The sequence below is a fragment of the Bos indicus genome, chromosome 7, assembly GCF_029378745.1.
Source record: "Bos indicus isolate NIAB-ARS_2022 breed Sahiwal x Tharparkar chromosome 7, NIAB-ARS_B.indTharparkar_mat_pri_1.0, whole genome shotgun sequence".
NCBI classification, from domain to species: domain Eukaryota; kingdom Metazoa; phylum Chordata; class Mammalia; order Artiodactyla; family Bovidae; genus Bos; species Bos indicus.
Window position 1 is genome coordinate 22,961,183 of NC_091766.1, and position 12,483 is coordinate 22,973,665.

The window sequence follows — 12,483 nt, forward strand, 5'->3', positions numbered from 1 at the left end:
CTGAAAAAAACGGTCAGTAAAAATTATACATGCAGTTTGAGAGGTAACTAGGCAAAAATAAACACACAAAGGAATGTTAACAGTAGAAAAATATAATTCTGCTGTGTTTATGAATGAAAGAATAAAATTAAAAAGTAATTTATTAATAGATTCTGAGCTAAGACAAGACATAATAAAAATTCATAACATGAATTTTGAAATTCAGAAAAAATGTTGTATAAAACCGAGAAATGTTTAAAATCTGTAATTAAGCCTATAACACAGAGAGAGAAATTTCCAGGTGCCAGAAATTAAAGATAACTCACTTATAGAGTGGGAAGTGTATTAAGTGATACTAAGGCAGATTACTGGATAAAAATGCTGACTCTAGTAACCAGAGACTGAGGTTTAATAATCACAGGAGACTGTAACAACAACAGCTGCCTTCACCCTTTCCAAGCAGAATTGTGAAACTGTTACTTCCTATAAAAAAGCAATGACCTGTAGAAGGATTTCCTCTCTGAGTAGAAACAAACACCGTCATATCAGAGAAGAGTGGAGGAAGTTTACTCTTAGCAGGACTCTGGGATAAAGATCCCACTCCCCAACTGAGAAAACAAAACGAAGCTAAGCTTCTCTCTCAGATATGGAATCTGAATTTATTCTACACCTATAGTGTGGCAACTCCCTGCTGAGACATTAACACAGGAGCTGGACCCCAGTGAAAACCACTGAGGGGACCTGGCAGTAACAAACCCCAAATCACTCTACAGGGATGCTTCTGCAACAATGGTCACGTGAAATTTGCACTCAATGTTCACAGTAAAAAATGACAAAACATATGCAATTAGATTACAGTTCACAAAAACATAACAAACAGGAACACAAGCAGCCTTATGAACTTAGTTATAGAAAAATATTTTGCAAAATTATTACCTTTCAAAGTGTTTTAAAAATTATATAAAATTAATTTTTAAAGAATAATAAAGAATCTTTAGAGAAAAAACATGAACCAAAATTATAGGATAATACATATGAAAGAGAATGGGTCATTTTGATTTAAAAAATACGATTTCTAGAAATGAAAAAGTCATTTGAATTGAAAAATGCAATACATTTACTATTACTGTTGTTAATAAATTACAGATTACACACAGCTGAAACAAAATAGCCACATGGATGATAGAGTAGGGAAATTTTCAAAATATGTTATGGAGTGATAAAGGATGGAAAGTAAGAATGTGAGATTAAGAGACATGAAGAATATACTGAAAGCCCCAATACAGTCTGAAAAGTGTTTGAGAGAGACTGGAATAAATACAGGAGAGGCTGTATATGAACACAGTGGATGAGATTTCCCAGAAATGATGAAATACATAAATTTCAAAATCAGAGAAGGCTGATGAAGAATAAATAAAAGTAAATCCATATCCAGACACATAACAGTGATTCTACAAAATAGATAAATGATTACTACAAAATTTCTCAGATAAAAAGAAAAACCTGAAAGGCAATAGAAGAACAGTATCATTGACAAATGATGTATCCGTGGCCACTACAAAAACCAGAGAGCAGAACATAATAAATACTTTCAAAGTCTTGAAGATAAATGACTGTCAGAATACAAGTCTCTATCAAGTAAGATTATTCTTCTCAAGTGAAAGAGAAATAATGGCATTTTAGACAGGTGGGTTAAGGGAGTTTGCCTCTCACAGAGGCTCACAGAAAGAACCCTGTTAACAAAAAAGAAAACTGAATTAAGGAAGAGTAAGATGTGAGAAGTAACAGTTATCAAAGGACTGGAAACAGTTGACCAAAGAAAACAACAGAAATGACTAATTTGGATGTTTAAAATAAGGTGATTCCCCCCTCCCTTACAAAAAACCAGGTGCTATTTTCTTGAGAACTAGATAAACCTATTTGAAAGTTTATATGGAAAATAAGCCAAAAGAGTTGGTAAAATTATGCAGTAGAAGAACAGTGTGGGAACTCACTCTACAAGACATTCAAATATTGTTATAGAGATAACAGAATAATGTGATACAGACAAGTCAGTGGAGCAGATTAGAAAGCACAGAAACTGTTGTATTATATGTTGGATTTCAGTATATGACAAAGGGAGCACTTTAAGTCTTGTGGAAAAGCGAGATTAAACAATTAGTGTGCTAGAATAACGGTTAGCTATTGGGGAAAAATAAATTTAATCTCTATCTACCTGAAACTCCACAGCAAAATAAAATTTATGCTGATCAAAGGTTTCCATGTAAAAAAAATATAAACTATAAAAGTACTGTAAGAGGGACTTACCTGCAGTCTAGTGGTTAAGGCTTCACACTTCCACCACAGGCGGTACAGGTTCAACCCCTGGTCAGGGAACTAAGAGCCCACATGCCTTGCAGTGCGACTAAAATGTAAAAAAATCTTCACGAAAATATGAGAGAATACTTATTAAAATCTCTGACGTGGAGAAGACATTTTTAACTGACAAAAAAAAAGACTCTCAAAAACTAAAAGAAACTGATTTAAAAAATACATAAAGAGACAAGTGACATACAGGAAAAAATACTTGCAATTCATATAAACGAAAGAAAACCCAACAATCCTATAGAAAAATGGGCAATGGCCACAAGGCGTGAACTTACAGTTCACAGAGAAGGAAGTTCCAATGGTTGTTAACATACGTAAACATACAAAAAACTTTTAAATTATTTATTTATTTATTTGGCTGCATCTGATCTGAATTGCAGCAGGCGGCATCTTGAGTTGCAGCTTGCAGGATCTAGTTCCCTGACCAGGGATGGAACCAAGGCGTCCTGCATGGGCAGTGTGGAGTCTTAACCACTGAACCAGGGAAGTTCCCCAAAAGACTTCTGACTTCAGTTATAATAAAAGAAATGCAACTTGAAACTTATACGATGGATTGTTTGCCTATTTAATTCGTAAACAACAAAAGAGTTTCTAACACATTGTTAACAAGGGAATAGGTAAATCTTTTTTAAATTTTTATTCATTCATGCCTTATTTCTGCTCAAAATGTACTTGATAAACCTGAAAGTGACTTGATGGGGAAATGTTAATTGCTGCTTCAGATAGAATCCGTAATTTCATTTTCTTACAAGAGAAGTATACTTCTTATACATGAAATAGTCCAGTGCAGGATTTCCTAGTGAGGGGAGCAAGGGAGGTATAGGAATGGAGGTCTGATCATCCATGAAGTCACTCAGGGACCTAAGTTGATAGTAATTCTGTTTCTTCAGAAAGTGGCTTTCCAAATTGCCTGGAGTAGTGACACCCAGCCAAAGAAAGCAGAAAGAACATGGAGAAGACTGCATGGGAAATGTCTTCGCCAGCTTGGGCTGCTCTAACAAAATACTATATGTCGGGTGACTTTGGCATTAAAATTTTTCTTCTCATAGCTCCAGAAGCTGCGAAGTCTGAGATCAAGAAGATGCCCACATGGCTGGGTTTTGATAAGACCCTCTTCTGGATTCCAAATGGCTCACTTCTGGTATGGCAGAAAAAGAGGGAGCTACTTCTTAGGGCTCTTATAAGGGCATTAATCTTGTTTATGAGTGCTCCATCCTCATGATCTAGTCCCCTCCCCAAACCCCATCTCAAATAACACTGCACTGAGATTAGGCCTTCAACTTAACAAATCTTGAGTGTTTGCAAACATTCAGTTCACAGTAGGACATTTTAATGGAGCACTGATAGGAGGACAATAAAATGCTTTTGGAGAAGAATTTATTGAACTCAAAAAACACATGCCTGTCGATGCATGCCCTTTGAGGAATTTATACTACAGAAATTTCATAGAATTTATACTATATTTACACATGTCAAAACAAAGTCTATACAAATATACTCACTACAAAGTTGTTTTCAGTAGCAAAAAACATTAAACAACCTAAATATCCAAAGTACGGTGATTGGTTCAATATATTACGATACATGTATCTAATGGCTATTATAAGAATTACAAAGCCATTATACTATATTTATATAATTAGTATAAATATATATATTTATATTATAAATAATAATTATATAAATCACTACAAGGAATGAGGAATCTGTATATGTACTGATGTGAAATAATTTCAAAGAAATATTTTTAGATAAAAAACAACATGCAGAACAGTGTGGGTAATATGCCATCATTTACATCAGAAAGAAAAATGTATATTGTAAAGTAAAAAAAAAAAAGAAAAATGTGTACACACCTTATATGCTTATATATGCATATATTGCTTCTGGATAGATATACAAGAAACTGATACTAATAATTGCCTAGGGAGGGGTCCTAGAAGGCAAGGGGCAGAGATGAGAATAAACTTTTCCCTGTACAGCTTTTTGTAGCTTTAAAAAAAAAAATGGTTTTTGGATGTCCCTGGTGGTCCAGTGGTTAAGAAGCCACCTGCCAGTGCAGGGGACATGGTTCCTTCCTGGTCAGGATCGCAGCCTATGTGCCACACTACTGAGCCTTCCCAGGAGCTGTAGCTACTGAAGCCCATGTGTCCAGAGCCCACGCTCCTTACCTAGAGAGTAGCCCCTGCGCAGCACAACTAGAGAAAGCCTGCATGCAGCAACAGAAGACCCGGCACAGCCAAAAATCAATTTAAAAAATTTCATTATGTACAGCCTAGTCAAAACAAAATGCTTAAAAATATACCAAAATACAACAATAATAATAGGAAAGATGGTGGGAATTAAGCAGAAATGCAGTTATGAGAAAGAACCAAGAAGAGAGTAGAGACCTTTTTAAACCTGAAATAATTTAAAGACATGTATGCAGGATAAAATTCTAAGGCAACTGCTAAGAACAGATACAAAATGTACAATTTTAAAGTAGAAAATGAGTGGAAAAAAGTTAATTACTTCAGCAGAAGGCAAAAAGGAAGAACCAAATAGGATTGGTAATAATAAAGTCAAATATATCAGAAATCAAAATGAGTGTGAGCTGATGGAAAGTCACAAGCAGAAGACAAAGTAACATCAAACAGGCTCTTTTTTTTTTTTTTTTTTTAAACAGGCTCTTTTTGATTGAGCAGGCTGCCAATCACCAAAGATGTAAGAAAAGTCACATTAAGATCATTCAATCCCAGTCAAATTAGCCAAGACCAGAACAGATCATCCAGCTAATCCACAAATCAGAACAATAATATATGGTAAGCCATTATGTTTTGCAGTAAAAGTTATAGAGTTTGGACTTTAAAAATTATAATAAAATACTTGTGACAGTTTTGTGCTTATGCATTTTAAAAATCTGTAAAAAAGACAATTGGGGGAAAATGATTAATTCCAGCCAGAAACAGATTCAAAAAGAAAGTAAAACTATAAATAAATATAAGCTATTAATCTAAAAATATATCTTCATTCAAAACACTAGGTTTAGAGTTTACATTAGATTTCTTAAAAATCAAATGTCAGTAACAGTTACTTCCCAGAGAATTAAAAAGTAGGGAAAAGGCACAACCGGGTATAATTGGTGTAGCTTTGTTATAAAGTTACACAAGAAGAATATGGAGAAAGAAAACTTAAAGGTCAATTCTGCTGATAAACATGGATGCAAAAGTCCTAAACAAAATATTAGCAAATAAAATCCAGCATACACACACACACACACATATATACAGAAAACATATATATGTGTATTGTTTAGTCATTCAGTCATATCTAACTCTTGTGACCCAGTGGACTGTAGCCCACCAGGCTCCTCTGTCCGTGGGATTTTTCAGGCAATAATACTAGAGTGGGTTGCCATTTCCTTCTCCAGGGATCTTCCCAACCCAGGGACCGAACCCTTGATATATGTGTATATATGTTTATACATCTATCATGACAAAGTTGATATTATAGCAAGAATGCAAAGCAGGTTCAACAATGACAAATCTTTAACATGATTCATTATTGTCCTCATTAAAAGATTCAAAAAAGAAAAGTCATTTTATCTCATTAGGTGCAGGAAAAGAAAACTCTTGGAAGACTATAAATAAATAGAAACTTTCCTAATCTGAGTAAGGACATTGTACAGCTTTTTTCACTTTTAGCTGTTAGCTTCATTTCTGCTTCTCTATATCACAGAGAGCTGAAGACTGACAACTGTTATTTCCCATGCACCCTTGCTGTGGTTTGGTTAGATTCTGCCAATGGAGACAATGGTGAGGATTTAAAAGGGGACAAAGCGAGAGAAGCTATTTGTTTCCTTCTCCTGCTTTGGGCTTTAGCAGCAGGAGCAGCTGGAGCAGCTGGGGCCCAGCTGCCCAGAAGCACAGCATTCCTGGGCTCTGAGTTAACAGCACTTTCACCTTTTTGCTCTTTAACCTTTCCAAAAATTCTGTAATTAGTTCCCTGTGTTAACTTCCCTCTGAACATCCCTAACTAGTTTCTGTTTTTTAAATTGACTAATAACTGACAAAGGTGTCCACCAGACTCGGCAACAAGCACCACTAGTGATTAGGGGGAGCACAGGGGCTCTCTGGGAGACTGAGCTGACAGGATCAAGGCCCTGCCCCCATAACTTCATTCAACCTCAGTTACCTCCTCAGAGGCCCTAAGTACACCACACCAGGGGTTAGGGCATCAGTATGAATTTGAGGGGGACACAATCATATCAAGGATATGTGCCCTGAAAAGGGGCAAGGAGCTAGGCTGTTGGTGTTTGCACTCTAAAACTAAAGAATTTTTTATTACCTTTAGAGGCCAGTGTCCTTTATTGAAGGGAACAGAGACCCTGAATAACTCAGATAAAGGATGTAAGTCTCACAGAAACCAAAGACCAAAGCCAAAATTCCAATGGATGTCATGGGAACTAGAGAGCCACCAGAAACCTGGGCTGCTCTATGTTTACAGTCTATGGGGCAGCTTCTTTATACGGTGCTGTAGGTTGGGCAGACAATACAAGACACGTCTAACACTGTTACTAACCACGAAGTCGGTTATGAACTTCTAACAAATATTCCACTTACCCACAGTTACTATAATATTAGTAAAACAGTGGCTGCTATTGTTAATTCTAAAGTTTCCTTTTCCAAAATCTTTTGTACTACTTTTAATTCCGGGATTCTAGAAACTGGTGAAATATACCATGTTCGAAAGACACAAGATTTTAATAATTCAAATAAACAGAATTTTTCACTTTTATACTTGGTGAGAAAGGTTGCTAATGGAGACAAATACAAAAGTACAAAATAAAATTCTATAAATTAATGTTCAGTTTTAGTTTTTATAAAGCAATGTATTCAACCTGATGACGAGTCATTAACTACCAAATATAGAAGAAGTTAGATTTCATAACTATAAAGTCTTACTTCTTTATAAGACCACATCTTGTAAAAGGATCTTTTCTAAAAATACCATGTATATTACTGATGGTAATGGCGCCCCTTCTGAATGGCCAGTTCCTGAGCTGACTGATATTCTAAATATATGTAGCCAGAATAATGTTAGCATTCCAAGTCAGCTTTCAAGTGGTCTGAGTAATTTTATAAGTTAGGGTTTGTTCAGACAAGCAAACCAGTAAGTATCTATTTGGTAAGTAGAGGTGAGTTTGTGGGGATTTCCATTTGGCTTTTCCTACTACAACAGTCCTTATTCCAAGAGTACAGCAACCAAAGTCGGGCTACTGTTAGCTCCTGAGTATGTCTATTCCAACGGTGAATGTCAGAACTGAAGAAATAACCATAGGGTGAATTTAAGAGCCTACTGAGCTTGCAGTAAAGTAGACTAGAGACCCAGTTCCAATAAACATCTGACCTTCATAAGCCCCTACTCTGACTGATGGACCACAGTGGTGCTTTGGTTCTCTAAGAATTAGTGCCAGTTCAGAGCCAATGAAAGTTTGCTTATTTCACCTTCCTCAGTGCACATCACCCTGGTAAATGACTGCAGGTCCCTTTGGGTAAATTTAGGAGCAAGATTTACAGTATATATTTTGGCTGTGTATTAGGGTTGTTCCCAGGGGAACCTGGTCTTCCATTTATTTAAGGGCCTCTGGGTCTGTGAACTGGCTCAGGTCTGGAGATTGCCTCAGGAGCCAAGATTATGTATTAGGTGACTTCGACTCATCAGACCTAGAGTTTCCTGCTTATCCAAATCATATAAAATACAAATGACAGCAACTTACTGAAGGAAGATTTCAGTACACTGCTTATCTAATTCTGACCTAAGGACACCATGAGCAATTAGCCAACACCAAAGATCTCTATCAGAGAAGGCAGTGGCACCCCACTCCAGTACTCTTGCCTCGAAAATCCCATGGGTGGAGGAGCCTGGTAGGCTGTAGTCTATGGGGTCGCGAAGAGTCGGATATGACTGAGCGACTTCACTTTCACTTTTCACTTTCATGCATTGGAGAAGGAAATGGCAACCCATTCCAGTGTTCTTGCCTGGAGAATCCCAGTGATGGGGAGCCTGGTGGGCTGCCGTCTATGGGGTTGCACAGAGTCGGACACGACTGAATCAACTTAGCAGCAGCAAAGATCTCTATGGGGCATCCCAAGTGGTGCTAGAGGTAATGAACTCGCCTGCCAATGCAGGAGACTCAGGTTCAACCCCTGAGTCAGGAAGATTCCCTGGAGGAGACATGGCAACCCACTCTAGTATTCTTGCCTGGAGAATCCTACCGACAGAGGAGCCTAGAGGGGCTACAGTCCACAGGATCGCAAAGAGTCAGACACGACTGAAGTGATTTAGCACACATGCATACAAAGGTCTCTAGGGGTCGTCTCATTCTGATTATTGCTTTGGGCTTTGCTGCCATTACATTTACCACGTCCACCTTTTATATTAATCCTGCCCACCCTGTCTTTGGCAACGAAGCATTGTCATTTCATCCTATCATCCTTTGGTTCCAGGTTTTAGTGAACCAACGACTCACCTATTGGAAAGCCACTCTTAGTTTCTTAGCGTAACAAATCAGATCCAGAATGTCTCCTTTGTACACCCGAATCAATAAATTTGACCTGATCCTTCTTTACATTCTTTAAACCCTGATCTAACACTTAGAATCCCAAACATATTGTACATTTTTATCAGTTGAAATTGGCAAAATCTTGCTATTCTTTTGGTGTTTTTGGTTTTCATTTTGTAACTGACCTCATTTTATAGGTTATTTTATAAATTACCTCCTGAGGTCTGCAGGATTAAAGTCTAGATCTAGTTTGAGAAACAATGAGGGATGGGTAGGGATAAGTGCTAAGGAGGCTCTGCCTCCTGCAAAAGCACTCTCTCAGGTTCCTTGGGTAAGGGGAGATTGACCTTCTTGTGCAGAAAGAAGGGCTATTTCTACTGGAATAGAAGGCACGGCAGAATTTAAAGGTCGCAGACTAAGTTTCATTCAAACCTGCCCATAAAGTCTCTTTAGCAATTTTGAAAGTCCCTCTTCTTCCCAATCAATGCTCCAACTTGAACAAAAAAAAGACCTTATGAGAATGGTTAAGTTCAATTTGCCTTCTAATTGAATCACCCACAGGATTAGCCTTTTGTTTTTCAGAAAAAATTCAGAAGCTTTTGCTTCTGCATGAGATAGAGTTTCTTTTAGGACAGTCATAAACAAGTTTGTAATTCTGAACTTCCCTAGAATTCCCTGGCTTGTGGAAACAGTTACCTTAATATTAAAAACCAAATTCCCCTAGTTTGAAGGCTCTCACACACACAACTGTAAAACCCTGGGCCTCTGCGGAGGTTCTCTTTTACAGACTATCTCTGGGGTTTTGCAGGTCGTCGCAGTGTCACAAGGCACGCTTGGCCACTGTGCGTGGCGCTGCTTTCAGTTGGCTCTGGGCCGCCACGCCATACGCCCCACAGGCTGTGGCTGGAGCTGGCACCGCAGCCCTCCTCTGGAAGGGCGCTCTGAGCCCCCCCTAAGCCACTGATGACACAGGGGCCAGTACTTCACACACTGTCTTGCCTGTCACAGCTGCTTCACCCAGATACCCACTCCCTCTCCCTTGGGCTGCTGTTCATGCTGGTGCAGCCGCCCTTTCCATGCCCAGCTGTGCTGCTTCTGCGTGCTCTGCTGCTCTGCCCTACTCCACCGCCGGGCCTCCGGCTTTGGCTCCTGCTTCTGCTGTGGTCACCCTAGGCTTTGCAGCCAGTCAGCATCGTTCACCGTCATCACCAATCTGCCTTACGCCGCTGGTACCCACCTTTTATAAAATGGGTAGAAAAACAGTTTCCTCTTGCCTGTGTTCTGTCCTCTTACAGAATCTGGCCTCACAGCTGCTTGGCGCCTGAGGTGTGAAACAGTTTAAGGAGTCTCTGGTGTTATCTGCACACGTCCCTGTCTTTGTAGGGTGGCATAGACAGGGTAATCGTGCTGGTTATTAGGACACCAATAAAACTTGTGGGGAGTCTGTGTCAGAGGCACTGCACTACAGCCAGAAATCCTCCTGAAATCACAGGTCTTGTTACTGAGTTTAGTTCAGTTTGGTTGACTCACTTCTTACTGAGTTTAACTTCTTAACTTCTCAACTTCTCACAATAGTTTATTGTGCTAGGCTTCTTTAAGACTGTGCCAGATTTCTTAACAGGAGCGGCATAACCTACTTCTCTTTTACCCCATTTTCTACTCACTCTGAATTCCTGTCATGAACACAGTTCAAATGCTTGTCCTCGAAGATGCCAGTGTATACAAACAGACCCAGTGCTGTGCGAGGGCCTCACTCCACTCTAGAATACGGACAGTCACCTCTCTGTGGGATCTGAAACTCTCATTCAGCTTTATCAGAGGGAAGTGACTTTATTTTATACGTATGTGTGTGTATGTCTATCTGTGTGTATATCAACAACTATTTGTCAAATACATGGATTGTGACAGATGCTCCAAGTATATCTACAGCAAAACAAAGATCTTTGTTTGATCTTACTAGCTCTTTATGTAAAAAGAGCTTACATTTAGTGGGAAGACAGACAATAAATAACAAATACAATAAATAAGTCCTTCAATGAAAGGACTGATGCTGAAGCTGAAGCTCCAACACTTTGGCCACCTGATAGAAACAGCCGACTATTGGAAAAGACCCTGATGCTGGGAACGATTGAAGGCAAAAAGAGAAGAGGGTGGCAGAGGATGAGACTGGTTAGACAGCATCACCAACTCAGTGGACATGAACTTGGGCAAACTCCAGGAGATGGTGAGGAACAGAGAAGCCTGGCACGCTGCAGTCCATGGGGTCATAAAAGTTGGACACAACTGAGCAACTAAACAACTATAAATAAGTAGAGTATGTATTCGTAGCTGATGGATGCAGAAAAAAATGTTAAACAGTAGAACAGGGTAAGGATAATCAGAGGTGTCAGTGGTGTGTGTACATGTGTGTGAGTGTGTGCCTGCATGCACAGGCAGAGCTGTAGTAGTAAACCACCTGGTTAGGGCAAGTCTCACTGAGAAGATTCTCTCACTGAGGGAAGACAAGAAGGAAAAGAGAAAGTTAGCTAAGAAGACCATTTCCGGGAGAGGGCACAGCCTGAACAGTCATTCCCCAAGAGTGTACGTGTGGAGTAATGGAGGGACAGCAAGGGAGCTGGTGAAGAGGGGTGAAGCAGAGAGGAAGGCAGAGTAGAAGGAAATGGGGTCAGAGAGATAACGGGATGCCAGCTTTAGCTGGACCTTGAACCTGTTATCAAGGTTTTCACTTTTACTCTGACTAAAATGGGAAGTTTTAGAGGGCTTTGAGCAGGCAAATTATACAATCTGTCTTACATTTTTTAAAGCTCTGGCTTCTAACTATGAGGTTTACAGGTTATAGGAAGAGAGACAGTGAAGAAGTTATGAGATTAGTCCAAATGACAGAGGATCATGGCTCAGACCAAGGGAGTAACCAACGAGCTGATGACTACTCAGATTCTGATAATATTTGAAGGGACAGTCACATAGGTTTTCCCAACAACCTGGACATAAGAGACAGACAGGAGTCAAAGCTAACTCTAAGGTTTTTACCTGAGCAGATGGAAGGAAGGAGCCATCATGAACTTTCAAGTTGCCAAGATTGGGAACGCTGCAGGTAGGCCAAGTTTAAAGAGTAAAATCTGGAGTTCTGTTGGAGACCTGTAAAGTATGAGATGCCTCTTAGATATTCAGGCAGATGTTAAACAGGCGGTTGGATATTTAACTCAGGAGGGAGAACTGGGCTCAAGAGAGGGATCTGGGAGTTGTCAGATAAGAGGTGGCATTTACAGCCCAGAGAGCAGATGAGATCATGAAGGTAGTGAGCTTGGATAAAGAAGAAACAGCCCAACACTTAGCCTGGGGCACTCCAACACTACAAGATTAGAGAGAAGACATCAGCTTGGGTAGAGACTGAGAAGAAATAGCCAGGAAGGTAGGAGGGACACTAAGAGACTGTGGTATTCTGGAGGCCAAAAGAACGTGCTTCAAAGAGAAGACAGTGATCAATGCCATAAAATGCTGCTGGTCAGGAAAGATGAGGACTGATAATTGACCACTGGAATGATCAATATGAGGTCACTTGATGGCCTTGAGAAGAACAATTTTGGTGGAGT